This window comes from Musca autumnalis, unplaced genomic scaffold (genome assembly GCF_047663935.1).
Source record: "Musca autumnalis isolate F117 unplaced genomic scaffold, ASM4766393v1 scaffold_2, whole genome shotgun sequence".
Taxonomy (NCBI): domain Eukaryota; kingdom Metazoa; phylum Arthropoda; class Insecta; order Diptera; family Muscidae; genus Musca; species Musca autumnalis.
Genome location: NW_027411755.1, coordinates 49,790,486 through 49,816,573, shown reverse-complemented (window position 1 = coordinate 49,816,573; position 26,088 = coordinate 49,790,486). Strand labels below are relative to the sequence as shown.

At 32.1% G+C, this 26,088-nt stretch overlaps 1 protein-coding gene and 7 non-coding genes across 13 annotated transcripts in view; 6 read left to right on the top strand and 2 right to left on the bottom strand.

The window, feature by feature from the left end:
* LOC141393987 (uncharacterized) overlaps window positions 1-26,088 on the bottom strand; it is a 402,117-nt gene that overhangs the window by 319,039 nt on the left and 56,990 nt on the right. The gene's annotated exons all lie outside the window — the stretch shown is intronic.
* Window positions 17,020-17,144, top strand: TRNAL-CAA (transfer RNA leucine (anticodon CAA)). The gene is made up of 2 exons: window positions 17,020-17,057; window positions 17,100-17,144. It is a non-coding gene; the product is annotated as a tRNA-Leu (tRNA).
* Window positions 17,504-17,628, top strand: TRNAL-CAA (transfer RNA leucine (anticodon CAA)). Its single transcript has 2 exons — window positions 17,504-17,541; window positions 17,584-17,628. It is a non-coding gene; the product is annotated as a tRNA-Leu (tRNA).
* Window positions 18,336-18,461, top strand: TRNAL-CAA (transfer RNA leucine (anticodon CAA)). Its single transcript has 2 exons — window positions 18,336-18,373; window positions 18,417-18,461. It is a non-coding gene; the product is annotated as a tRNA-Leu (tRNA).
* TRNAL-CAA (transfer RNA leucine (anticodon CAA)) lies at window positions 19,067-19,193 on the top strand. The gene is made up of 2 exons: window positions 19,067-19,104; window positions 19,149-19,193. It is a non-coding gene; the product is annotated as a tRNA-Leu (tRNA).
* TRNAL-CAA (transfer RNA leucine (anticodon CAA)) lies at window positions 19,619-19,743 on the top strand. Its single transcript has 2 exons — window positions 19,619-19,656; window positions 19,699-19,743. It is a non-coding gene; the product is annotated as a tRNA-Leu (tRNA).
* TRNAL-CAA (transfer RNA leucine (anticodon CAA)) lies at window positions 19,925-20,050 on the top strand. The gene is made up of 2 exons: window positions 19,925-19,962; window positions 20,006-20,050. It is a non-coding gene; the product is annotated as a tRNA-Leu (tRNA).
* Window positions 20,989-21,114, bottom strand: TRNAL-CAA (transfer RNA leucine (anticodon CAA)). Its single transcript has 2 exons — window positions 21,077-21,114; window positions 20,989-21,033 (listed from the first exon to the last, which is right to left on the bottom strand). It is a non-coding gene; the product is annotated as a tRNA-Leu (tRNA).

Here is a 26,088-nt window from a genome sequence, read left to right as displayed (position 1 = left end):
AGAATTTGACCGATATTTCGTTCAAGACACAAGACATATCCCATCTTGGATTCATGCACATTCATCATCCCTATTTTCGTGTTCATCTATCATATTTGCGTGCCATCCGCCATTTTAGTTCGTGCCGGCGGGTTTTTATGAAGAAAATAGCCGAACTTCGTTTAAAAAAATAAAAAAATGGATATTATTTCAATAGCCATCGTGCCCCAGAACATTAGAAGAAAATTACCATCACAAGACATAGTTCGACGTAACCCATCTTGTATTCGCGATCAGCCTTATTTTCGTTCTCGTCAGCAATTTTAGTTAGTGCCGACGGGTTTTTATAAAGAAAGTAATAAATGGTCGTTGTTTCCTTCAGTAGCCGTCGTGGGCCAGAACATTACTGGGAAATGACCAATATTTTTTTCAAGAGCAGTCGTGGACCGGACCATCGCCTCATTCATCAGTCATATGTTCGTGCTCATCAACCATTTTTTCGTGTTCATCAGCCTTATTTATTTTCGTTCTTATTAGGCATTTTAGTTTGTGCCGGCGGGATTTTTTTTTTTTTTTTTTTTTTTTTGTAGAAAATAGCCGATACTCCGTGCAATGTTCGTCGTGGAAGAGAACTTAATAAAATCTTGGCCGTTATTTGCTTTAGTAGCTATCGTGGACCAGAACATAAGAAGAAAGTGATCGATATTTCGTTGAAGATACATCGTGGGCCCGACTATCACAAGACATAACCCATCTTGGATTCGTACTCATTCATCAGATATATTTTCGTGCTCGTCAGTCATATTTTCGTGCTCATCACAACATAACCCATCTTGGATTCGTGCTGATTCATCAGACATATTTTCGTGCTCATTTGCCACTTTAGTTCGTGCCGGCGGTTTTTACGAAGAAAATAGCCAATACTCCGTTCAAAAGTCGTAGTGGGCTTGAATATTAAAAGAATTTGACAGATATTTCGTTCAAGAGCCGTAGTCGGCCCGACTATTACAAAACATATCCCTATTTTCGTGTTCATTAGTCACATTTTTGTGCTCATCAGTCATATTTTCGTGCTCATCAAAAAATAAAAAAAAAAATGTCTGTTATTTCCTCCAATAGCCGTCGTTGGCCAGAACATTAGAAGAAAATGACCATTTTGGATTCGTGATCAGCCTTATTTTCCTTCTCGTCAGCCATTTTAGTTCGTATAGACGGGTTTTTAGAAAGAAAATAACCGAAGAGGGTCGTGAGCCAGAACATAACATGCTCATTCATCAGACATATTTTCGTGCTCATCACTCATATTTTCATGCTCATCAGCCTTTTTAGTTCGTGCCGGCGGGTTTTGCGAAGAAAATAGTCGAAATAGCCGTTCAAAAGTGGTTGTGGGCCAAAACATAATAAAAATATGGGCGTTATTTCCTTCAGTAGCCGTAGTGTAGGCCACAATATTAAAAGAATTTGACCGATATTTCTTTCAAGAGCCTTCGTAGGCCCGACTATCACAAGACTTATCCCATCTTGGATTGATGCACATTCATAAGACCTATTTTCGTGTCAAGAGCCGTCGTGGGAACGACCATCAAGAGAAATATTCACGATATTTTGTTCAAGAGCCATCCTAAACATCATCCGAAATTACTATCCGATTCGAAAGGTGACCTTAAATTACTAAATTACCAGTAATTAATGTCCGCTATTAAAATTTCTACCCGATTCGAAAAGTGACCTTAAACTGTATATAAGTGCTCCCCTTTTGTGTCGGAGAAACCTGCAGGCCTTTTCTGTAACTTTTATCGAATTTCTTTTGTTTTTGTAACAACTACAAAACAAACAAATTAAATTGTTGTAAAATAAACAATGACTAAAGTTGTTAAAAAGTTACAGAATAGGCTCCCTGAATTACTGGACCGAAATAGCCCATCATAGATTCGTTCGCATTCATCAGTGATATTTTCGTGCTCATCAGGCATTTTAGTTCGTGTCGGCAGGTGTTTTTAAAGCTTTCGGAAATTATCTTAGGAATTAAGAAAGTTCTAGTGCCATCGTGGGCCCGACCCTCATAAAACATAGCCCATTTTGGATTCGTGCTCATTTATCAGCCATATTTACTTGGTCGTCAGTCATATTTTCGTGCTCGTCAGTCATATTTTCATGCTCACCAGCCATTTTAGTTCGTGCCGGCGGGTTTTTACGAAGAAAATAGTCGATACTCCGTTCAAAGGCGTAGTGGGCCAGAACACAATAAAAAATGGTCGTTGTTTCCTTCAGCAGCCGTATGGGGTCAGAATATTAAAAGAATTTGACCGATATTTCGTTCAAGACACAAGACATATCCCTTCTTGGATTCATGCACATTCATCAGCCATATTTTCGTGTTTATCCGTCATATTTGCGTGCTCATCCGCCTGAAAATGCCTATTATTTCCTCCAATAGCCATCGTAGGCCAGAATATTACATGAAAATGACCATCACAGGACATAGCACAAGAAATAATCCATCTTGGATTCGTGATTAGCCTTATTTTCGTTCCCGTCAGCCATTTTAGTTTGTGCCGCCGGGTTTTTATAAAGAAAATAACCGATACTCGTCGTCGTGAGCCAGAACATAATAAAAAATTGTTCGTTGTTTCCTTCAGTAGCCGGCTTCGGCCAGAACATTACAAGAAAGTTGCGGATATTTCGTACAAGAGCTGTCGTGGACCGGTCCATCGCAAGATAAAGCCCATCTTGGATTCGTGCCCATTCATTGGTCATATTTTCGCGCTCGTCGCTCATATTTTCGTACTCATCAGTAATTTTACTTCTTACCGGCGGGTTTTTATTAAGAAAATAGCCGATACTCGCGCAAAGGTCGTCTTGGGAGAAAACTTAATAAAATCTTGCCCGTTATTTGCTTCAATAGCTATCGTGGACCAGAACATAAAAAGAGATTAATCGATATTTCGTTGAAGATACATCGTGGGTCCGACTATCACAAGACGTTACCCATCTTGGATTCGTGCTCATTCATCACACATATTTTCGTGCTCATCAGCAATTTTAGTTCGGCGGTTTTTTAAGAAGTAAATAGTCGATACTCCGTTCAAAAGTCGTAGTGGGCCAGAAAATAATAAAAATATGACCGTTATTACCTTCAGTAGCCGTAGAGGGACAGAATATTTAAAGAATTTGACCGATATTTCGTTTAAGAGCCGTCGTGGGCCCGACTATCACAATACATATCCCTATTTTCGTGTTCATCAGTCATATTTTCGTGCTCATCAGTCATATTTTCGTGCACATCACCCATTTTAGTTGGTGCCGGCGGGTTTTTATGAAGAAAATAGCCGATACTTCGTTCAAAAAATAAAAAAATTGGCTGTTATTTCCTTCAATAGCCGTCATGGGCCAGAACATTAGAAATAAGTTACCATCACAAGATACAGCTCGACAATCTCAAGACATGACCCGACTATTCGATTCGTGCTCATTAATCAGACATATTTTCGTGCTCGTCACTCATATTTTTGTGCTCATCAGCCATTTTAGTTCGTGCCGGCGGGTGTTTACGAAGAAAATAGCCGATACTACGTTGAAAAGTCGTAGTGGGTCAGAACATAATAAAAAATATGACCGTTATTTCCTTCAGTAGCCGTAGTGGGTCAGAATGTTAAAAGAATTTGTCTGATAATTCGTTCAAGAGCCGTGGTGGGCCCGACTATCACAAGGCATATCCCTATTTTCGTGTTCATCAGTCACATTTTCGTGCTCATCAGTCATATTTTCGGGCTTATCAGGCATTTTAGTTCGTGCCGGCTGGTTTTCATTAAGAAAAAAGCCGATAATTTGTTCAAAAAATAAAAAAAATCCTTCAATTGCCGTCGTGGGCCAGAACATTAGATGAAAATTACCATCACAAGGCATAGCTCGACCATCACAAGACATAACCCATCTTGAATTCGTGATCAGCCCTATTTTCGTTCTCGTCAGCCATTTTAGTTGGTGCCGCGAGTACCGTGAGCCAGAACATAATAAAAAATGGTCGTTGTTTCCTTCAGCCGTTGCGGGCCAGAACATTATAAGAAAGTTACCGATATTTCGTTCAAGAACAGTCGTGGACCGGTCCATCGCAAGACAAAGCCCATCTTGCATTCGTGATCATTCATCGGTTATATTTTCGCGCTCGTCGCTCATATTTTCGTGATCATCAGTAATTTTACTTCTTGCCGGCGGGTTTTTATGAACCAAATAGCCGATACTCCGTGCAAAGGTCGTCGTGGGAGAAAACTTAATGAAATATTGCCGTTATTTGCTTTAGTAGCTATCGTGGACCAGAACATAAGAAGAAAGTGATCGATATTTCGTTGAAGATACATCGTGGGCCCGACTATCACAAGACATAATCCATCTTGGATTCGTGCTCATTCATCGGACATATTTTCGTGCTCATCAGTTATATTTTTTACGATGTTTTTACGAAGAAAATAATCCGTTCAAAAGTCGTAGTGGACCAGAACATAATAAAAATATGGCCGTTATTTCCTTCAGTAGCCGTAGTGGACTAGAATATTAAAAAATTTTACCGATATTTCGTTAAAGAGCCGTTGTGGGCCAGATTATCACAAGACATATCCCTATTTTCGTGTTCATCAGTCACATTTTCGTGTTCATCAGTCACATTTTCGTGCTCATCAGTCATATTTTCGTGGCCATCAGCCATTTTAGTTCGTGCCGGTGGGTTTTTATGAAGAAAATCGCCGATACTTCGTTCAAAAAATAAAAAATTGGCTGTTATTTCCTTCATTAGCCTTCGTGGCCAGAACATTACAAGAACGTGACCGATATTTCGTTCAAGAACAGTCGTGAACCGGACCCTCACAAAACATACCCCATTTTGGATTCGTGCTCATTTATCAGCCATATTTTCTTGCTCATCAGTAATTTTACTTCTTGCCGGCGGCTTTTTATGAAGAAAATAGTCGATACTCCGTGCAAAGGTCGTCGTGGGAGAAAACTTAATAAAATCTTGGCCGTTATTTGCTTCAATAGCTATCGTGGACCAGAACATAAGATGAAATGACCGATAACCCATCTTGGATTCGTGCTTATTCATCAGACATATTTTCGTGCTCGTCAGTCATATTTTCGTGGTTATCAGCCATTTTAGTTCGTGCCGGCGGGTTTTCACGATGAAAATAGCCGATACTCCGTTCAAAAGTCGTAGTGGGCCAGGACACGTTATTTCCTTCAGTAGCCGTAGTGGGCCAGAATATTAAAAGAATTTGACCGATATTTCGTTCAAGACACAAGACATATCCCATCTTGGATTCATGCACATTCATCATCCCTATTTTCGTGTTCATCTATCATATTTGCGTGCCATCCGCCATTTTAGTTCGTGCCGGCGGGTTTTTATGAAGAAAATAGCCGAACTTCGTTTAAAAAAATAAAAAAATGGATATTATTTCAATAGCCATCGTGCCCCAGAACATTAGAAGAAAATTACCATCACAAGACATAGTTCGACGTAACCCATCTTGTATTCGCGATCAGCCTTATTTTCGTTCTCGTCAGCAATTTTAGTTAGTGCCGACGGGTTTTTATAAAGAAAGTAATAAATGGTCGTTGTTTCCTTCAGTAGCCGTCGTGGGCCAGAACATTACTGGGAAATGACCAATATTTTTTTCAAGAGCAGTCGTGGACCGGACCATCGCCTCATTCATCAGTCATATGTTCGTGCTCATCAACCATTTTTTCGTGTTCATCAGCCTTATTTATTTTCGTTCTTATTAGGCATTTTAGTTTGTGCCGGCGGGATTTTTTTTTTTTTTTTTTTTTTTTTTTGTAGAAAATAGCCGATACTCCGTGCAATGTTCGTCGTGGAAGAGAACTTAATAAAATCTTGGCCGTTATTTGCTTTAGTAGCTATCGTGGACCAGAACATAAGAAGAAAGTGATCGATATTTCGTTGAAGATACATCGTGGGCCCGACTATCACAAGACATAACCCATCTTGGATTCGTACTCATTCATCAGATATATTTTCGTGCTCGTCAGTCATATTTTCGTGCTCATCACAACATAACCCATCTTGGATTCGTGCTGATTCATCAGACATATTTTCGTGCTCATTTGCCACTTTAGTTCGTGCCGGCGGTTTTTACGAAGAAAATAGCCAATACTCCGTTCAAAAGTCGTAGTGGGCTTGAATATTAAAAGAATTTGACAGATATTTCGTTCAAGAGCCGTAGTCGGCCCGACTATTACAAAACATATCCCTATTTTCGTGTTCATTAGTCACATTTTTGTGCTCATCAGTCATATTTTCGTGCTCATCAAAAAATAAAAAAAAAAATGTCTGTTATTTCCTCCAATAGCCGTCGTTGGCCAGAACATTAGAAGAAAATGACCATTTTGGATTCGTGATCAGCCTTATTTTCCTTCTCGTCAGCCATTTTAGTTCGTATAGACGGGTTTTTAGAAAGAAAATAACCGAAGAGGGTCGTGAGCCAGAACATAACATGCTCATTCATCAGACATATTTTCGTGCTCATCACTCATATTTTCATGCTCATCAGCCTTTTTAGTTCGTGCCGGCGGGTTTTGCGAAGAAAATAGTCGAAATAGCCGTTCAAAAGTGGTTGTGGGCCAAAACATAATAAAAATATGGGCGTTATTTCCTTCAGTAGCCGTAGTGTAGGCCACAATATTAAAAGAATTTGACCGATATTTCTTTCAAGAGCCTTCGTAGGCCCGACTATCACAAGACTTATCCCATCTTGGATTGATGCACATTCATAAGACCTATTTTCGTGTTCATCAGTCATATTTTCGTGCTAATCAGCCGTTTTAGTTCGTGCCGGCGGGTTTTTATGAAGAAAATAGCCGATATTTCCTTCAAAAAATGAAAAAAAATGGATGTAATTTCCTCCAATAGCTGTCGTGGCCCAGAACATTAGAAGAAAATTACCATCTCAAGACATAGCTCGAACATCACAAGACATAACCCATATTGGATTCGTGTCAGCATTATTTTCGTTCTCGTCAGCCATTTTAGTTCGTGCCGACTGGTTTCTATAAAGAAAATAACCGACGAGTATCGTGAGCCAGAACATAATAAAAAATTGGTCGTTGTTTCCCTCAGTAGTCGTCGTGGGCCAGAACATTACAAGAAAGTTACGTATATTTCGTTCAAGAGCAGTCGTGGACCGGACCATGGCAAGACAAAGCTCATCTTGGATTTGTGCACATTCATCGGTCATATTTTCTCGCTCGTCGGTCATATTTTCGTGCTCATCACTAATTTTACTTCTTGCCGGCAAGTTTTTATGAAGAAAATAGCCGATACTCCGTGCAAAGTCGTCATGGGAGAAAACTTAATCAAATCGTGGACCAGAGCATAAGATGAAAGTGGCCGATAACCCATCTTGGATTCGTACTTATTCATCAGTTCTCGTCACTCATATTTTCGTGTTCATTAGCCATTTTAGTTCGTGCCGGCGGGTTTTTACGAAGAAAATAGCCGATACTCCGTTCAAAAGTCGTAGTGGGCCAGAACATAATAACAAATATGGCCGTTATTTTCTTCAGTAGCCGTAGAATGCATAGAATGCAACAGCAGCAACAACAGCAATCTCTGGTGTGCAGAAACTCCTCAAGTGGTGATTGTAACAACTACTTCCGCTTGTAATGACAAATTTTCCAATAAAAATTCCTCCACCGCAAAGACAAACTGTTAGATGACTCGGAAGCAATTCAAATAAATTCTGGGTACTTTAAGTTTCAATTTTATAAAGAGGAAAATGGCAATGAGTTGTGTGACAAGAAAGAACATTTTTACAAAATTTTTGCAAAGTTTGCAAATTAAATTTAAAATATTACCAAAAAAAACAAAACATTTAAGGAATATTTGCTCTCTTGATATCATAAAATATGCTTGACATGTCTTTGTATTGGTGCAACATGCTATAGGACATCAAATATTGCCCTTGGCTCTTGATGGTTGGTTGGCTGTTTGACTCCTCTAGGTTTCGAAGCATATTTCGAAACAATTCTGTCCTTATGCATTTGTTGTGGTTGATGTGTGTGAGAAAATGTGTGCGTATTCCTTCAAGTGTTTGTGTAATGTAAAACCCTTTCTGTTTCCGTTTTTATTTATGTTGGTAAAAGTAATTTGTAAATCATTCAAACTTAATGCTTTTGTGCTTTTCTCCATTGTTAACTGAGGACTTGCTGCTGAAGTAGAGGAGATGGAAAAGGAGCTGCATTTCATCATGCGGTTTTAAGTTGTCTGGAGTATTGTTATTTTTATTTTCGTTTCATTTTACAATGAAAGCTATTTAATCGAATGTTGCTATAAGAGGGTTTCATTCTCTTTCGCTTACCCATGGTACCTGGTTGGCTCTGTAGGAACACAATATCAATTTACGAGCACTTCATTCATTACCACAATTACACCTGATGGAAATATTTATTTAAATTTGATACCTTCACCTTTAGCATGCCAATAAGTAAGCTAGCGAATTGCAACATTGGCAATGAACTTAAAAATTGAAGCACTTCATTAAAGAGAGAAACGGAAACAAAAAATAAATTTTAAAATAACTATTTTGGTCAGATAAAATTTAAGACAGATAGAAGATCTGTGAAAGGTCGACTATAGAAGAATGAAAAAAAGTCTTCTTTAGACAAAATACCTTTTATGGATATACAATAAAGGACTGAAAAATGTCTTCTATAGACAAAATACCTTTTAGGGGTCGGTCTTCTATACATAAAAGGTCTATCACCGCTCTTCTATTGGCATAGACCTTTTACAGGTCTCCTACAGACAGACTCCGTCTTACAGGTCTTTTATTAACAAAAGGTCTTTCACAGGTGTTCTGCATTCTGCGCTTCAGTGTGGTCTCCAAGAAAAAATGCGGTTAATGACACATTTCATATAAATGAATGATACTGTGATTGCATATTAATGAAGTTTTTGTTTTCGACAGATTTCTCCTTTCATTTGTTTTGTCCTCTATTTCTTTTGGATTTTCTAATACAAAACCACAAGCAAAGTTATTTGAAAACTGCTAAAATACCCATATAAATCAAAAACAGATTTTTCATTTTTTCATTGGAAAAGAAGAATAACCAAAGAGTTGAAGAAAATGCAATTTTTATGATCGTTTTCCTGTAGTGATGATGTCCATGTTATTTTTTGCCACAACTTATTGGCTTTGGAAATGTCAGTAACAAAAGTAGTGGTGGTTAGCTTACATGACACTGGTCATTACCATGGATGTTGTGGTCTTGTGGCTGACTGTTCGCTGATTTGGTTTGATGGTAGATGAGTAGTGTTGCCACTTTCATTTTTCAAAAAAATATTTTTTAAAAAATTCCACAAGCGTGGATTTTTTTTTTTAAATATTTAAAAAAATCCACGCTTGTCGAAATTCCTCAAAAAAAAATATTTTTACAAAAATCCATGCTTGTCGAACTTCCTCAAAAAATATTTGTACAAAAATTAACGCTTGGGAAATTGTTCAAAAAATATTTAAAAAAAATCCATGATGGTCGAACTTCCTAAAAAAATACTTAAAAAAAATCCATGATAGTAGAACTTCCTAAAAAAATATTTAAAAAAAATCCATGATAGTCGAACTTCCTAAAAAAATATTTTTAAAAAAATCCACGCTTGTGAAATTTTTCAAAAATATTTTTTCAAAAATCCACGCTTGTGAAATTTTTCAAAAATATTTTTACAAAAATCCACGCTTGTGAAAGTTTTCAAAAAATATTTTTACAAAAATCCACGCTTGTGAATTTTTCAAAAATATTTTTACAAAAATCCACGCTTGTGAAATTTTTCAAAAAATATTTTTACAAAAATCCACGCTTGTGAAATTTTTCAAAAATATTTTTACAAAACTCCACGCTTGTGAAATTTTTCAAAAAATATTTTTACAAAAATCCACGCTTGTGAAATTTTTCAAAAAATATTTTTACAAAAATCCACGCTTGTGAAAAATATTTTTAAATAAATGCACGCTTGTGAAATTTTTCAAAAAATATTTTTAAATAAATGCACGCTTGTGAAATTTTTCAAAAAATATTTTTAAATAAATGCACGCTTGTGAAATTTTTCAAAAAATATTTTTAAATAAATGCACGCTTGTGAAATTTTTCAAAAAATATTTTTAAATAAATCCACGCTTGTGAAATTTTTCAAAAAATATTTTTAAATAAATCAACGATTGTGAAATTTTTCAAAAAATATTTTTAAATAAATCCACGCTTGTGAAATTTTTCAAAAAATATTTTTAAATAAATCAACGCTTGTTAAATTTTTCAAAAAATATTTTTAAATAAATCCACGCTTGTGAAATTTTTCAAAAAATATTTTTAAATAAATCCACGCTTGTGAAATTTTTCAAAAAATATTTTTAAATAAATCCACGCTTGTGAAATTTTTCAAAAAATATTTTTAAATAAATCCACGATTGCGAAATTTTTCAAAAAATATTTTTAAATAAATCCACGATTGTGAAATTTTTCAAAAAATATTTTTAAATAAATCCACGCTTGTTAAATTTTTCAAAAAATATTTTTAAATAAATCCACCCTCGTGAAATTTTTTAAAAAAATATTTTTAAATAAATCCACGCTTGTGAAAATTTTCAAAAAATATTTTTAAATAAATCCACGCTTGTGAAAATTTTCAAAAAATATTTTTAAATAAATCCACGCTTGTGAAATTTTTCAAAAAATATTTTTAAATAAATCCACGCTTGTGAAATTTTTCAAAAAGTATTTTTAAATAAATCCACGCTTGTGAAATTTTTCAAAAAATATCTTTAAATAAATCCACGCTTGTGAAATTTTTCAAAAAATATTTTTAAATAAATCCGCGCTTGTGAAAATTTTCAAAAAATATTTTTAAATAAATCCACGCTTGTGACATTTTTCAAAAAGTATTTTTAAATAAATCCACGCTTGTGAAATTTTTCAAAAAATATTTTTAAATAAATCCACGCTTGTGAAATTTTTCAAAAAATATTTTTAAATAAATCCACGCTTGTGAAATTTTTCAAAAAATATTTTTAAATAAATCCACGCTTGTGAAATTTTTTCAAAAAATATTTTTATATAAATCCACGCTCGTGAAATTTTTTCAAAAAATATTTTTAAATAAATCCACGCTTTGAAATTTTTCAAAAAATATTTTTATATAAATCCACGATTGTGAAATTTTTCAAAAAATATTTTTAAATAAATCCACGCTTGTGAAATTTTTCAAAAAATATTTTTAAATAAATCCACGATTGCGAAATTTTTCAAAAAATATTTTTAAATAAATCCACGATTGTGAAATTTTTCAAAAAATATTTTTAAATAAATCCACGCTTGTGAAATTTTTCAAAAAATATTTTTAAATAAATCCACGCTTGTTAAATTTTTCAAAAAATATTTTTAAATAAATCCACGCTTGTGAAATTTTTCAAAAAATATTTTTAAATAAATCAACGCTTGTGAAATTTTTCAAAAAATGTTTTTAAATAAATCAACGCTTGTGAAATTTTTCAAAAAATATTTTTAAATAAATCCACGCTTGTGAAATTTTTCAAAAAATATTTTTAAATAAATCCACGCTTGTGAAATTTTTCAAAAAATATTTTTAAATAAATCCACGATTGCGAAATTTTTCAAAAAATATTTTTAAATAAATCCACCCTCGTGAAATTTTTTAAAAAAATATTTTTAAATAAATCCACGCTTGTGAAAATTTTCAAAAAATATTTTTAAATAAATCCACGCTTGTGAAATTTTTCAAAAAATATTTTTAAATAAATCCACGCTTGTGAAATTTTTCAAAAAGTATTTTTAAATAAATCCACGCTTGTGAAATTTTTCAAAAAATATCTTTAAATAAATCCACGCTTGTGAAATTTTTCAAAAAATATTTTTAAATAAATCCGCGCTTGTGAAAATTTTCAAAAAATATTTTTAAATAAATCCACGCTTGTGACATTTTTCAAAAAGTATTTTTAAATAAATCCACGCTTGTGAAATTTTTCAAAAAATATTTTTAAATAAATCCACGCTTGTGAAATTTTTCAAAAAATATTTTTAAATAAATCCACGCTTGTGAAATTTTTCAAAAAATATTTTTAAATAAATCCACGCTTGTGAAATTTTTTCAAAAAATATTTTTATATAAATCCACGCTCGTGAAATTTTTTCAAAAAATATTTTTAAATAAATCCACGCTTTGAAATTTTTCAAAAAATATTTTTATATAAATCCACGCTTGTGAAATTTTTTCAAAAAATATTTTTATATAAATCCACGCTCGTGAAATTTTTTCAAAAAATATTTTTAAAAAAATCCACGCTTGTCGATATGTTAAAAAAATATTTTTAAAAAAATCCACGCTTGTCGATATGTTAAAAAAATATTTTTAAAAAAATCCACGCTTGTCGATATGTTAAAAAAATATTTTTAAAAAAATCCACGCTTGTCGATATGTTAAAAAAATATTTTTAAAAAAATCCACGCTTGTCGATATGTTAAAAAAATATTTTTAAAAAAATCCACGCTTGTCGATATGTTAAAAAAATATTTTTAAAAAAATCCACGCTTGTCGATATGTTAAAAAAATATTTTTAAAAAAATCCACGCTTGTCGATATGTTAAAAAAATATTTTTAAAAAAATCCACGCTTGTCGATATGTTAAAAAAATATTTTTAAAAAAATCCACGCTTGTCGATATGTTAAAAAAATATTTTTAAAAAAATCCACGCTTGTCGATATGTTAAAAAAATATTTTTAAAAAAATCCACGCTTGTCGATATGTTAAAAAAATATTTTTAAAAAAATCCACGCTTGTCGATATGTTAAAAAAATATTTTTAAAAAAATCCACGCTTGTCGATATGTTAAAAAAATATTTTTAAAAAAATCCACGCTTGTCGATATGTTAAAAAAATATTTTTAAAAAAATCCACGCTTGTCGATATGTTAAAAAAATATTTTTAAAAAAATCCACGCTTGTCGATATGTTAAAAAAATATTTTTAAAAAAATCCACGCTTGTCGATATGTTAAAAAAATATTTTTAAAAAAATCCACGCTTGTCGATATGTTAAAAAAATATTTTTAAAAAAATCCACGCTTGTCGATATGTTAAAAAAATATTTTTAAAAAAATCCACGCTTGTCGATATGTTAAAAAAATATTTTTAAAAAAATCCACGCTTGTCGATATGTTAAAAAAATATTTTTAAAAAAATCCACGCTTGTCGATATGTTAAAAAAATATTTTTAAAAAAATCCACGCTTGTCGATATGTTAAAAAAATATTTTTAAAAAAATCCACGCTTGTCGATATGTTAAAAAAATATTTTTAAAAAAAATCCACGCTTGTCGATATGTTAAAAAAATATTTTTAAAAAAATCCACGCTTGTCGATATGTTAAAAAAATATTTTTAAAAAAATCCACGCCTGTCGATATGTTAAAAAAATATTTTTAAAAAAATCCACGCCTGTCGATATGTTAAAAAAATATTTTTAAAAAAATCCACGCTTGTCGATATGTTAAAAAAATATTTTTAAAAAATCCACGCTTGTCGATATGTTAAAAAAATATTTTTAAAAAATCCACGCTTGTCGATATGTTAAAAAAATATTTTTAAAAAAATCCACGCTTGTCGATATGTTAAAAAAATATTTTTAAAAAAATCCACGCTTGTCGATATGTTAAAAAAATATTTTTAAAAAAATCCACGCTTGTCGATATGTTAAAAAAATATTTTTAAAAAAATCCACACTCGTCGATATGTTAAAAAAAAATATTTTTAAAAAAATCCACGCCTGTCGATATGTTAAAAAAATATTTTTAAAAAAAATCCACGCTTGTCGATATGGTAAAAAAATATTTTTAAAAAAATCCACGCTTGTCGATATGTTAAAATAATATTTTTAAAAAATCCACGCTTGTCGAGATGTTTGAAAAATATTTTTAAAAAATCCACGCTTGTCGATATGTTAAAAAAATATTTTTAAAAAAATCCACGCTTGTCGATATGTTAAAAAAATATTTTTAAAAAAATCCACGCTTGTCGATATGTTAAAAAAATATTTTTAAAAAAATCCACGCTTGTCGATATGTTAAAAAAATATTTTTAAAAAAATCCACGCTTGTCGATATGTTAAAAAAATATTTTTAAAAAAATCCACGCTTGTCGATATGTTAAAAAAATATTTTTAAAAAAATCCACGCTTGTCGATATGTTAAAAAAATATTTTTAAAAAAATCCACGCTTGTCGATATGTTAAAAAAATATTTTTAAAAAAATCCACGCTTGTCGATATGTTAAAAAAATATTTTTAAAAAAATCCACGCTTGTCGATATGTTAAAAAAATATTTTTAAAAAAATCCACGCTTGTCGATATGTTAAAAAAATCCACGCTTGTCGATATGTTAAAAAAATATTTTTAAAAAATCCACGCTTGTCGATATGTTAAAAAAATATTTTTAAAAAATCCACGCTTGTCGATATGTTAAAAAAATATTTTTAAAAAAATCCACGCTTGTCGATATGTTAAAAAATATTTTTAAAAAAATCCACGCTTGTCGATATGTTAAAAAAATATTTTTAAAAAAATCCACGCTTGTCGATATGTTAAAAAAATATTTTTAAAAAAATCCACGCTTGTCGATATGTTAAAAAAATATTTTTAAAAAACTCCACGCTTGTCGAAATGTTAAAAAAATATTTTTAAAAAAATCCACGCTTGTCGATATGTTTGAAAAATATTTTTAAAAAAATCCACGCTTGTCGATATGTTTGAAAAATATTTTTAAAAAAATCCACGCTTGTCGATATGTTTGAAAAATATTTTTAAAAAAATCCACGCTTGTCGATATGTTTGAAAAATATTTTTAAAAAATCCACGCTTGTCGATATGTTTCATAAATATTTAAAAAAAAATCCACGCTTGTCGATATGTTTGAAAAATATTTAAAAAAAATCCACGCTTGTCGATATGTTTGAAAAATATTTTTAAAAAATCCACGCTTGTCGATACGTTTCAAAAATATTTTTAAAAAAATCCACGCTTGTCGATACGTTTCAAAAATATTTTTAAAAAAATCCACGCTTGTCGATATGTTTCAAAAATATTTTTAAAAAAATCCACGCTTGTCGATATGTTTCAAAAATATTTTTAAAAAAATCCACGCTTGTCGATATGTTTCAAAAATATTTTTAAAAAAATCCACGCTTGTCGATATGTTTCAAAAATATTTTTAAAAAAATCCACGCATGTCGATATGTTTGAAAAATATTTTTAAAAAAATCCACGCTTGTCGATATGTTTCAAAAATATTTTTAAAAAAATCCACGCTTGTCGATATGTTTCAAAAATATTTTTAAAAAAATCCACGCTTGTCGATATGTTTGAAGAATATTTTTAAAAAAATCCACGCTTGTCGATATGTTTGAAAAATATTTTTAAAAAAATCCGCGCTTGTCGAGATGTTTGAAAAATATGTTAAAAAAAATCCACGCTTGTCGATATGTTTCAAAAATATTTTTAAACAAATCCACGTTTGTCGACATGTTTCAAAAATATTTTTAAAAAAAATCCACGCTTGTGGATATGTTTCAAAAATATATTTAAAAAAATCCACGCTTGTCGATATGTTTGAAAAATATTTTTAAAAAATCCACGTTTGTCGATATGTTTCAAAAATATTTTTAAAAAAATCCACGCTTGTCGATATGTTAAAAAAAATATTTTTAAAAAAATCCACGCTAGTCGATATGTTAAAAAATATTTTTAAAAAAATCCACGCTTGTCGATATGTTAAAAAAATATTTTTAAAAAAATCCACGCTTATCGATGTGTTAAAAAATATTTTTAAAAAAATCGACGCTTGTCGATATGTTAAAAAAATATTTTTAAAAAAATCCACGCTTGTCGATATGTTAAAAAAATATTTTTAAAAAAATCCGCGCTTGTCGATATGTTAAAAAAATATTTTTAAAAAAATCCACGCTTGTCGATATGTTAAAAGAATATTTTTAAAAAATCCACGTTTGTCGAGATGTTTAAAAAATATTTTAAAAAAAATCCACGCTTGACGAGATATTTAACATTTTTTTAAAAAGTTGGCAACTCCACTTTACACTAACCCTGACCATGTTTTCTTATGACGGTTATAATAATCTGCCATCAAAAGCAAAAACCAAACGAGAAAGGAAAAAAATGGAGAAAAAAATTTAAAGAAAGGAGATGATATTGGGTGATATTGTTTGTTGAACACTGATTTGTTATGAGAGAGGCAAACGTGTTGAATACTCAAAAAGGTTGAAGCTTACAACAGAGGCAGCAAGTTTTGAAAATCCAAAAACAGATGGTTAGTTTTATAGACCATTTGTGTGCAACGCTCACGACAAAACGCGAAACACTAGAAGCAGTTAGGTTAGCTATTAAACAAAAGATATAGGAAAGAAAAAAAACCAGCTCCATTGAATTTGCAACATCCAGATATGGGTCAAACAGGCTATAAACGTATCACGGCAAGCAAGGCCAAGGAAAGAAAAACAAAAGGTATAAACAGGATTTTGAAAAATGAACACAGAAAAAAAAGAAAACTAGAAATGCCCTAAACATGAAAACAAACTTCAATTCCTGTTAATAGATGCTAACATTTTTCCCACTACCTTGCAATTGTTGGTAATGGGCTATCAAGTTTCTTTTTTTTTTTTTTTTGTTTACACATGCAATACTTTATTCCATTGCCAATAACTCATAACCACTCACTCAGGTTTTTCTCATTATTTATTCCGCGCACACATCCTTTTAAAATATTTTATGAATATTAAAATTTTATGTGAATGGCTTTGCTCCATGCATATTAAATAGTCTACGAATAATCGTTATCGTGAAATATGAGTAGCATTATGCGAATTTGACAATTGTGAGTTATCGATTGATGGCGAAAAGGGAAAGAGTGGAGAAAGAGTACGAAGAAAGTGGTATAGCGGTGATTGGGGCGACTTATCACATGTCAGGATGGCCGAGCGGTCTAAGGCGCCAGACTCAAGTGTTAAAACTTGTTCTGTTCAACAGAATTTGTACGAAGAGATTTCTGGTCCTCTCTGAGGGCGTGGGTTCAAATCCCACTCCTGACAAACTATTTTTTTATGTTAATAATTTTTAGTGTTAAAGAAAATTATTTTGAGTTTTAAAGGGAAAAAAGAAGCTTAGTCCCTTTAGATGAACAATTTTTCCCGTTGGAAAGAGTAAAATCTCAAAAGCTAAGAAACTTTCCAATCGATGACGTTTGAAAAAAAAAATTATTCCTCAGTAAATAGGAATTTGTTGGTATAGAAAAAGTGTGTCTACAGTGAATTACGAACTTTTTCCTATAGGAAACGGACCCTTTACGGATCTTAAGTTAGGATAAATTACCAGGACTTGCCCGGAAATCGGAGTCATGTATTTTCTAAAACCCGAAATAAATATAAATTTTGTTAAAAGCTTTCCATTAGTCAGGATGGCCGAGCGGTCTAAGGCGCCAGACTCAAGTGTAACAACTTGTTCTGTTCAACAGAATTTGTACGAAGAGACTTCTGGTCCTCTCTGAGGGCGTGGGTTCAAATCCCACTTCTGACAAAATATTTTTTATGTGTAAGATTTTTGAATATTTTTAGTATTAAAAGAAGTTTGAGTTTTCAACGGGAAAAAGGAGCCCTTAGTGGCTGAGGAATTATCCCAAATAGAGAAACTTCGTCGCTCGGGCTGAAAAATTTTTCTAGTTGGACAAAGCAAAATCTCAGAAGTGGAGGAATTTTCAATCGATGAATTTTTAATGAAAACAGTCCTCAGCAAATGATGATTTTTTTATACGAAGCAATCAATACTAGGAGGCTAAGATTATTTTCCTATAAGAAAAATCTTTCCTAAATGGAAAGTTTTTAATGGGGAAATAAACTGGCCTCAGTAACAGAAGACTTTCATTCTCAGTGGGAGAATTTTTACATATGGATATGAATCAGCCCTTAGTAATGTATAAAATTTTTCCTTTAAACGTGACTCTGAAAAATTTTTTATAGGAAGACATCAGTCCTGGTTGATTGAGAAACTCAATACTCAGGGTATAAGGAAACTTTTCCTACAGGAAAAAATTATTCCTCAGTAAATAGGAAATTTTTGGTATAGAAAAAAATGTGTCTTCAGTGAATTACGAACTTTTTCCTATAGGTAACGGAGCCTTTACAAATCTTAAGTTAGGATAAATTACCAGGACTTGCCCGGAAATCGAAGTTATGCATTTTCTAAAACCCGAAATAAATATAAATTTTGTTAAAAGCTTTCCATTAGTCAGGATGGCCGAGCGGTCTAAGGCGCCAGACTCAAGTGTAACAACTTGTTCTGTTCAACAGAATTTGTGATAGCGAGACTTCTGGTCCTCTCTGAGGGCGTGGGTTCAAATCCCACTTCTGACAAAATATTTTTTATGTGTAAAATTTTTGAATATTTTTAGTATTAAAAGAAGTTTGAGTTTTCAAAGGGAAAAAGGTGTCCTTAGTGGCTGAGGAATTATCCCAAATGGAGAAACTTCGTCGCTCTGGGTGAACAATTTTTCTAGTTGGACAAAGCAAAATCTCAGAAGTGGAGGAATTTTCAATCGATGAATTTTGAATGAAACCTGTACTATGAAATCATTATAGGAAGCAGTCCTAGGTTACTAAGAGAAAAAATCATTTCTCTATAGTGTAGTCAGTAGCGGATAACATTTTTCCTTTAATAGTGACTGTGATTGAATAAGCAACGTATACGAAATTATTCCTATAGGGAAAAATTACTCCTCAGGGAATGACAATTTTTTTCTTATAGAAATGATTAGTCTTCAGAAACTGAGAAATGTTTTTGCTACAGAAAAAGATTGTCGTCAATTAATTATGAACGTTTTCCTGTATGATAGTGACCATTTACAGATCTTAAGATAGGATTTATTATCAGTTCTTGTCTGGAAATCTGTTTCATACCCGAAATAAATTTAAATTTAAAAACCGAAATAAATTTAAATTTTGTTACCAATTCTCCAATAGTCAGGATGGCCGAGCGGTCTAAGGCGCCAGACTCAAGTGTAACAACTTGTTCTGTTCAAACAGAATGCGTAGATGTGAGACTTCTGGTCCTCTCTGAGGGCGTGGGTTCAAATCCCACTTCTGACAAATTACTTTTTTTTATAAAAGGTAATGAGGTTTTATTAAAACATGTTGATGTTTTCTCAGCCGAAGCAATAAAAATGTGCAATAAATTTTCCAATAAATAGTAAATGTTAAAACTTGTTTTGTTCAACAGTGTTTGTACGAAGAGAATTCTTCATCTCGATGATTTATTCTGGTTTTAAAATTACATATTTTTTAAAACAGAACTGCCGTTGCTATGCAGAATTTGATAATTCTTGTGAGCAGGGTGTAATGTGTAAGAGCCAATCGTTAGTCCGAATGAGGTAAATTTTCCTCACACGACCATTTCCCTCAGTTTCTCGATTGACCTAGGAGGTGCTTCCAAATTTAGGAATCTTTTTTGGAATTCCCACCTGCGAATTCCAAAAAAATTTTAATGTTTCGCATTTTTAACCCATTTTCCAATAGTCAGGATGGCCGAGCGGTCTAAGGCGCCAGACTCAAGTGTAACAACTTGTTCTGTTCAACAGAATATGTACGAAGAGACTTCTGGTCCTCTCTGAGGGCGTGGGTTCAAATCCCACTTCTGACAAACTGTTTTTTTTTTAGGTAAGTATCTAACCTACAATATCTCCTCAGCATGCTAGGTGCATTTTGCAGATATATTTTCTGAATAATTTAGATTTCCATTCCACATGTTAAGGATTAAATAATTTAAATAAAAATTGAAAAATAACATTTTATGTCCAACGTAATGAGAATTCTAATCTCATGTCAGGATGGCCGAGCGGTCTAAGGCGCCAGACTCAAGTGTAACAACTTGTTCTGTTAAAACAGAATATGTACGAAGAGACTTCTGGTCCTCTCTGAGGGCGTGGGTTCAAATCCCACTTCTGACAAAATATTTTTTGGAGTAGTCCTTTATTTTATAGTTTTTATTATTTTTTTTAATGCAAAAAATAATTGAACTTCATTCAGTTCTTCCTTTCTATTTTGATTTTTATTTTTCCCTATATAAGATAATGAACATTTTTAAATTGTCAATTAATTTTGCTAAGCATCAAACTCATTGAAATTTAATTGTATTTGAGATAAGGAGATCTAATTCTGAGATTAATCGAATTGTGGTAAATGATGCTCGTAACATTAAAGATGATGACGATGAATTTTAAAGATAAAAATATCAAATTAACGGTGAAAGCTGCATTAGATAACCAGCTAATAACAGACACCATGTTACAAATTTATTAAACAATTAATGAGGAAGAAAAAACGCCAACTGATCGCTTTATAATCGAATAGAAAATTAGGATTGGAATGAAAATGGAGTTTGTGAAAATTTTATGAAAATTAATAGCAAATATGTATCTTGTATGTATTCCTTTTACTTATATCAGTCCCACAGACTTACATCCGAAGACGAAAGAAAGAAGTCATCTGTTTAAAATAGTATTGTATATTAATAATATACATAATTTTTTTTCTAATACCACCTGAACCAAAAGTCATAAAACTGAAGTATAACATAGTTAGTCCATATTTACATTAGACAATTTTCCTTGCGGCAATTTTCAGTTTGAAGGAGAGAGAGGTGAGGCATATAGTAACCCTTTGCTTCTCAACACCCTCTCTTACCGACAAACTGACAATTGCCGCAAAGAAAATTGCTTAATGTAAATAAGGACTTATTAAAGAAGTTCCACAATTATAGATAAAGTTCACATTTCTAAAAAGTCTCATAAAGATATATGTAACTACTTTTTGTGAATTGAATTTTGTTCTATTTTTTCTCTTCGTACATAAACATTTTAAACAAAAGATAAGAGAAAAAATAGTTTGTCAGGAGTGGGATTTGAACCCACGCCCTCAGAGAGGACCAGAAGTCTCGCTATCACAAATTCTGTTGAACAGAACAAGTTGTTACACTTGAGTCTGGCGCCTTAGACCGCTCGGCCATCCTGACACATGGCAAGAGAGCGAAAAATTTCAAACTTGTTCGGGATTTTGTAATTTTTTTAAATAAAAATTAGAAGTCTATAAATAGTAATATATTTAAAAACAATAAAAATTAAAATTGAATTAAAAGTTAAAATAATATTACTAAATTTTTAAACTTTCAAAATAATATAAGCTTATAACTGCTTTTTGTTATATTATATTATTTTTTAATTCAATTTTTATTTTTTATTATTGTAGCTATTTGTAATTTAATTATTTTTTATATATTTTAATTTATTATTGTATTATGTTTTATATTTTAGTACTATTAGTACTAGTACTATTATTATAATTATTATTATTTTTTTAAGCCCGATAGAACTTGAAATTGTAAAAAATAACACAAAAAATTAAATTGTAATCAAAAAAATTTTTTTTAATCGAAGATCAATACGTGACATTAACATTTGAAAATGATTTCGGGCATATGGGCACCGCGGCTGTTCTTGACAAAGTGCATTCTGGACGTCCAATTTTTGGCCACTTTTACGAGCACTACTGGCCGTATGTCTCGAATAACACGAACAATGCTGGCCTCCAAGACATCAATTGTTGCTGGTTTATCAGCATAAACCAGTGACTTCACGTAACCCCACAGGAAATAATCGAGAGGTGTCAAATCGCACGACCTTAGAGGCCAATTGACAGGTCCACTTCTCGAAATCAACTTATCGCCAAATTTTGATTTCAATAAGTCGATGGTTGCGTTCGCCGTATGGCACGTAGCGCCATCCTGTTGAAACCACATCTCCTCCGGATCAATGTCATCCATATTTTCAAACAAAAAATCATTGATCGTGGTGCGGTAACGATCTCCATTGACCGTAACGCGAGCTCCGGCCTCATTTTTGAAGAAATAAGGTCCGATGATGCCACCAGCGTGAAAACCGCACCATACGGTGCATTTTTCTGGATGTAACGGAGTCTGTAGGGTCTCTTGTGGATTGGTCTCACTCCATATGCGGCAATTTTGCTTATTAACAAACCCGTTAAGCCAAAAATGCGCCTCATCGCTGAACACAATTTTGCGATAAAACAACGGGTCGAATCGACGACTGATTTTCAAAGTAAATTTGGATCATTTCGTAGCGTTGTTCAAGCGTGAGTCTATTCATGATGATTTGTCAGAGTATACTGAAACAAATAAAAAAAGTTACATCAAAATTTAATTTTTTGTGTTACTTTTTACAATTTAAAGTTCTATCTAGCTTAAAAAAACACCCCACCTTCACCCAGACCCAATAGAACGGTACCTCCCGATTTTCGGTATTTTGAAGGTTTCAGCTTCATTATCATACCAAAATGGCTGAAACTTGGTATGTAATCTTCTTTAGGGGTATAAAACTTTCCCCCAAAATTTTGTCGGTATCCGTCCACACCTTCATATAGCCCCTGGTATTTTGAAGGTTTTAGCTTCATTATCACACCGAAATGGCTGAAATTAGGTACTTAGTCTACGATGCTGGTATAAAATTTCGCCCAGAACTTTGTCGGTATCGGTCCATGCCTTCATATAGCCCCCATAGAACAATACCTCCCATTTTCGGTATTTTGAAGGTTGTGGCCTCAATATTCCACCGAAATGGCTAAAAAATTTGGTATTTAGACTTTGTTGGGGGTACTCAAACTTCCCCCTTAAATTTGTCGGTTAGGTCCACGCCTTCATATAGCCCCCATGGAAAGGTACCTTCCCGATTTTTCGTATTTTGAAGTTTGTGTCTTCAATATTCCACCAAAATGGCTGAAATTTGGTATTTAGTCTTCAATGTAATATAAAACTGTTCGCCAGAAATATGTCTGTACAGGTCTATATTGCCACTGACTAAAATTCGTCGGTATACGTTTCGATATAGCCCCCATAGAACGGCACCTCCCGATTTTCGTAATACTGATGATTATGACGTCAATATCAAACCGAAATGGCTGAAATTCATTATTTCGTCTTCCAAGAGTTATAAAATATTCCAAAAGAGTATTATCTGTATAGGTCCACGTCTTCCTATATCCTCATAGAAGCGTACTTCTTGATTTTCGGTATTTTTTAAGTTTTAGCCACATTCGCTTACCGAAATATAGGAAATTTGGTGTTTAACCTTCTTTGAGCCTAAAAACTTTCCGTCAGAAATTTGTCGGTATAGATTGACGTTTTGGAAATAGCCCCCATAGAATGGTGTCTCACATTGTTTTACCGAAATTGCTGAAATTTAGTATTAAGTCTTCTTCATACACGAAAGGAAACTAATTATTCCATTTTACTTCAATACAACTTGTGGTGGAGGGTATAATAAGTTCGGCCCGTCCGAACTTAACGCCGTTCTTACTTGTTTTTTTTTTATTACAATTATTTAATTTTTCATTACACTAATTTTAATTTTTTATAATTTTTAATTCTTTTTTTATTTTTAATAGCATAATTTTTACTTATTTTTATTTAAATTGTTTATTTATTATTATCCAAATTTTTTTAAACAATTTGTATTTTTTATATAAAAATAAAAAATATTGAAAAACAAGTAGGAAAAGCGTTAAGTTCGGTCGGGCCGAACTTTTTATACACTCCAACACAAATTTCAGCCAGTTCGGTGGATTAATATGGCCACAACCTTCAAAATACCGAAAATCGGAAGGTACCGTTCTATGGGGGCTATATGATGGCATGGACCTATACCTACAAATTTCTAGGGGAAAGTTCTATACCCCCAACGAAGACTAAATACCAAATTTCAGCCATCTCGGTGTGATAATGAGGCCAAAACCTTCAAAATGCCGAAAATCGGGAGATATCGTCCTATGGGGGCTATATCAAAACGTGTACCTATATAAACATTTCATGGTAGAAATATTTCTTAGCCTCTGGAAACACAAAATACAAAGTTACAACCGATTCTGTTGTCAAATGGGACTAACACATTCAAAATATATTAAAATGACGCGTACTTTATATGGGGTGTTATATGGGGCTATACCAAAACGTGGACCTATATAAACCAACTTTGGTAGGAATGTTTTTTGGCCTCTGGAGATACCAATGACAAACTAAATATACCCCCATCCTATGGTGGAGGGTATAAAAAAATAATGGAAAAAGATAATTTTTCATTTTTTTTTTTTTTTTTAGATGATGGTTTGTCTGAAGATCATTAAAAGGCTGTTGTTTCTTTTTGTTGGTTTAAATTTGCTGGCATATGTTGGCGTCGTCTCCATTACAAGTTATCTTATACACTAAATTGCATCTATCTTCCTTTTTCGTTTTAGTTTTTGATTTGCTAAACATACCGCTGACATTGTTGTTGGTTCTTAAAGCTAGTTGGTAGTTATCTTGGTTATAAATATTTGAATTGCAGAGCCTTTCCGACAATCCTGGTATGTAAGTTATGGTCTTATAAGACTTTTCTTTCTCCCTTTCCTTCTTTTTACCGTTGGTGTTTGCATGTTTTATTAAATCATCAATCGTCTTTTTTGGGAACTCATTTTTGAATAATATATTGCGTATTTTAATTTTATTGGCTTCATGAAAATGTGGAACACTTATGTTTAGGACTCTATTAATGCAATTTATGGCTGTGTTTATTTTAATACGTCTGGGGTGTTTAGAATAAAAGTTAATCAGTCGTCCAGATGCAGTTGGTTTTTGGTACCAATCTAATGTTATAGCGTTGCCTTGTCGAATTATCACAGCGTCTAAATATGGAAGTCTATTGTTTTCTTCTAGTTCATACGTGAACTGTATGTTTTTGTCAAATGAGTTTAAAGCTCTTAAAATATTTTCGATCTCTGTTTTCTTAGCTATACAGAAGATGCCATCCACGTACTTGGTTAGTAGTTTCGGTTTCGTAGTGTCCAATAACTGCTCCATTACTCTATTTGCTACTACTGGTGATGCTGGTGATCCCATAGGAAGTCCTTTTCTTTGCTCATACACCTTGTCATCAAAAACAAAATATCTAGAGTCTTTTATGCAAAGTGTCAGTATTTCCATGAATAGTTCTCTAGGTATTTTTGTATAGTCTTTGATTATATTCCATTTGTCATTGATAATCTTTAAAGCTAGATTTATTGGGATGCTAGGGAATAATGAGATTACGTCAAAAGATAATAAAGTTTCGTCCTCGTATATAATTGTATTGGCAATTTTAGTTTTGAGGTCAACTGCATCTTTAATATTGTAAGCCGATTCCTTTGTTAATTGTTTCAAAATGTTGACAATTTATTTAGAGAGTCCCTAAACGGGTGAATTTTATTTTTTAATATGTTTTTATTTTTAATTTTTATTTACTTTGTTATTATTGTTAGCTGTTTTTATTATTTTATTAATTTTTCACTATTATTTTATTAATTTGTTATTTATATTCTTATTTATTATTTATTGCCTTATTATTACTATTTATTAATAATTATTGTTATTTATTATTTTGTATCTACTATCATTATTGATTTATTATTTATTTCTTATTATTTTGTGTTTTATTTATTTTTAATATGACATTTTATTTTTAAGTTTGCTTTTGCATAATTTAGTTTGCTATATTTTTTATTATGTTTTTATTGTTTAATTTTACTGTATTTTTTAATTTATTTTTTTGTTTTTCTTATTTTTTATTATTTATTTTATTTATTTTAATTATTATCCATTTTTATTATTTTTCGTTGGTATTAATTTATTATAATTATTTCTAATTTATTATTATACCCTATACCACAATGTGGAAAAGGGTATTATAAGTTTGTTTTGGAAAAAAATCATGTAACACCGCGAAATATTCGTCGGAGACCCCAAATGTGGTATACCAATCTTCATATCTCGACGAGATAAAGCGATTTTGAGATGTGTGTCCCTCCGTCCGTCCGTCCGTCCGTCTGTCCATTATAAATTGTAAACACGCTCCAGGCCGCAATTATGGACCGTTCGTCACGAAATTTTGTATGGAGGTCGGGTTCA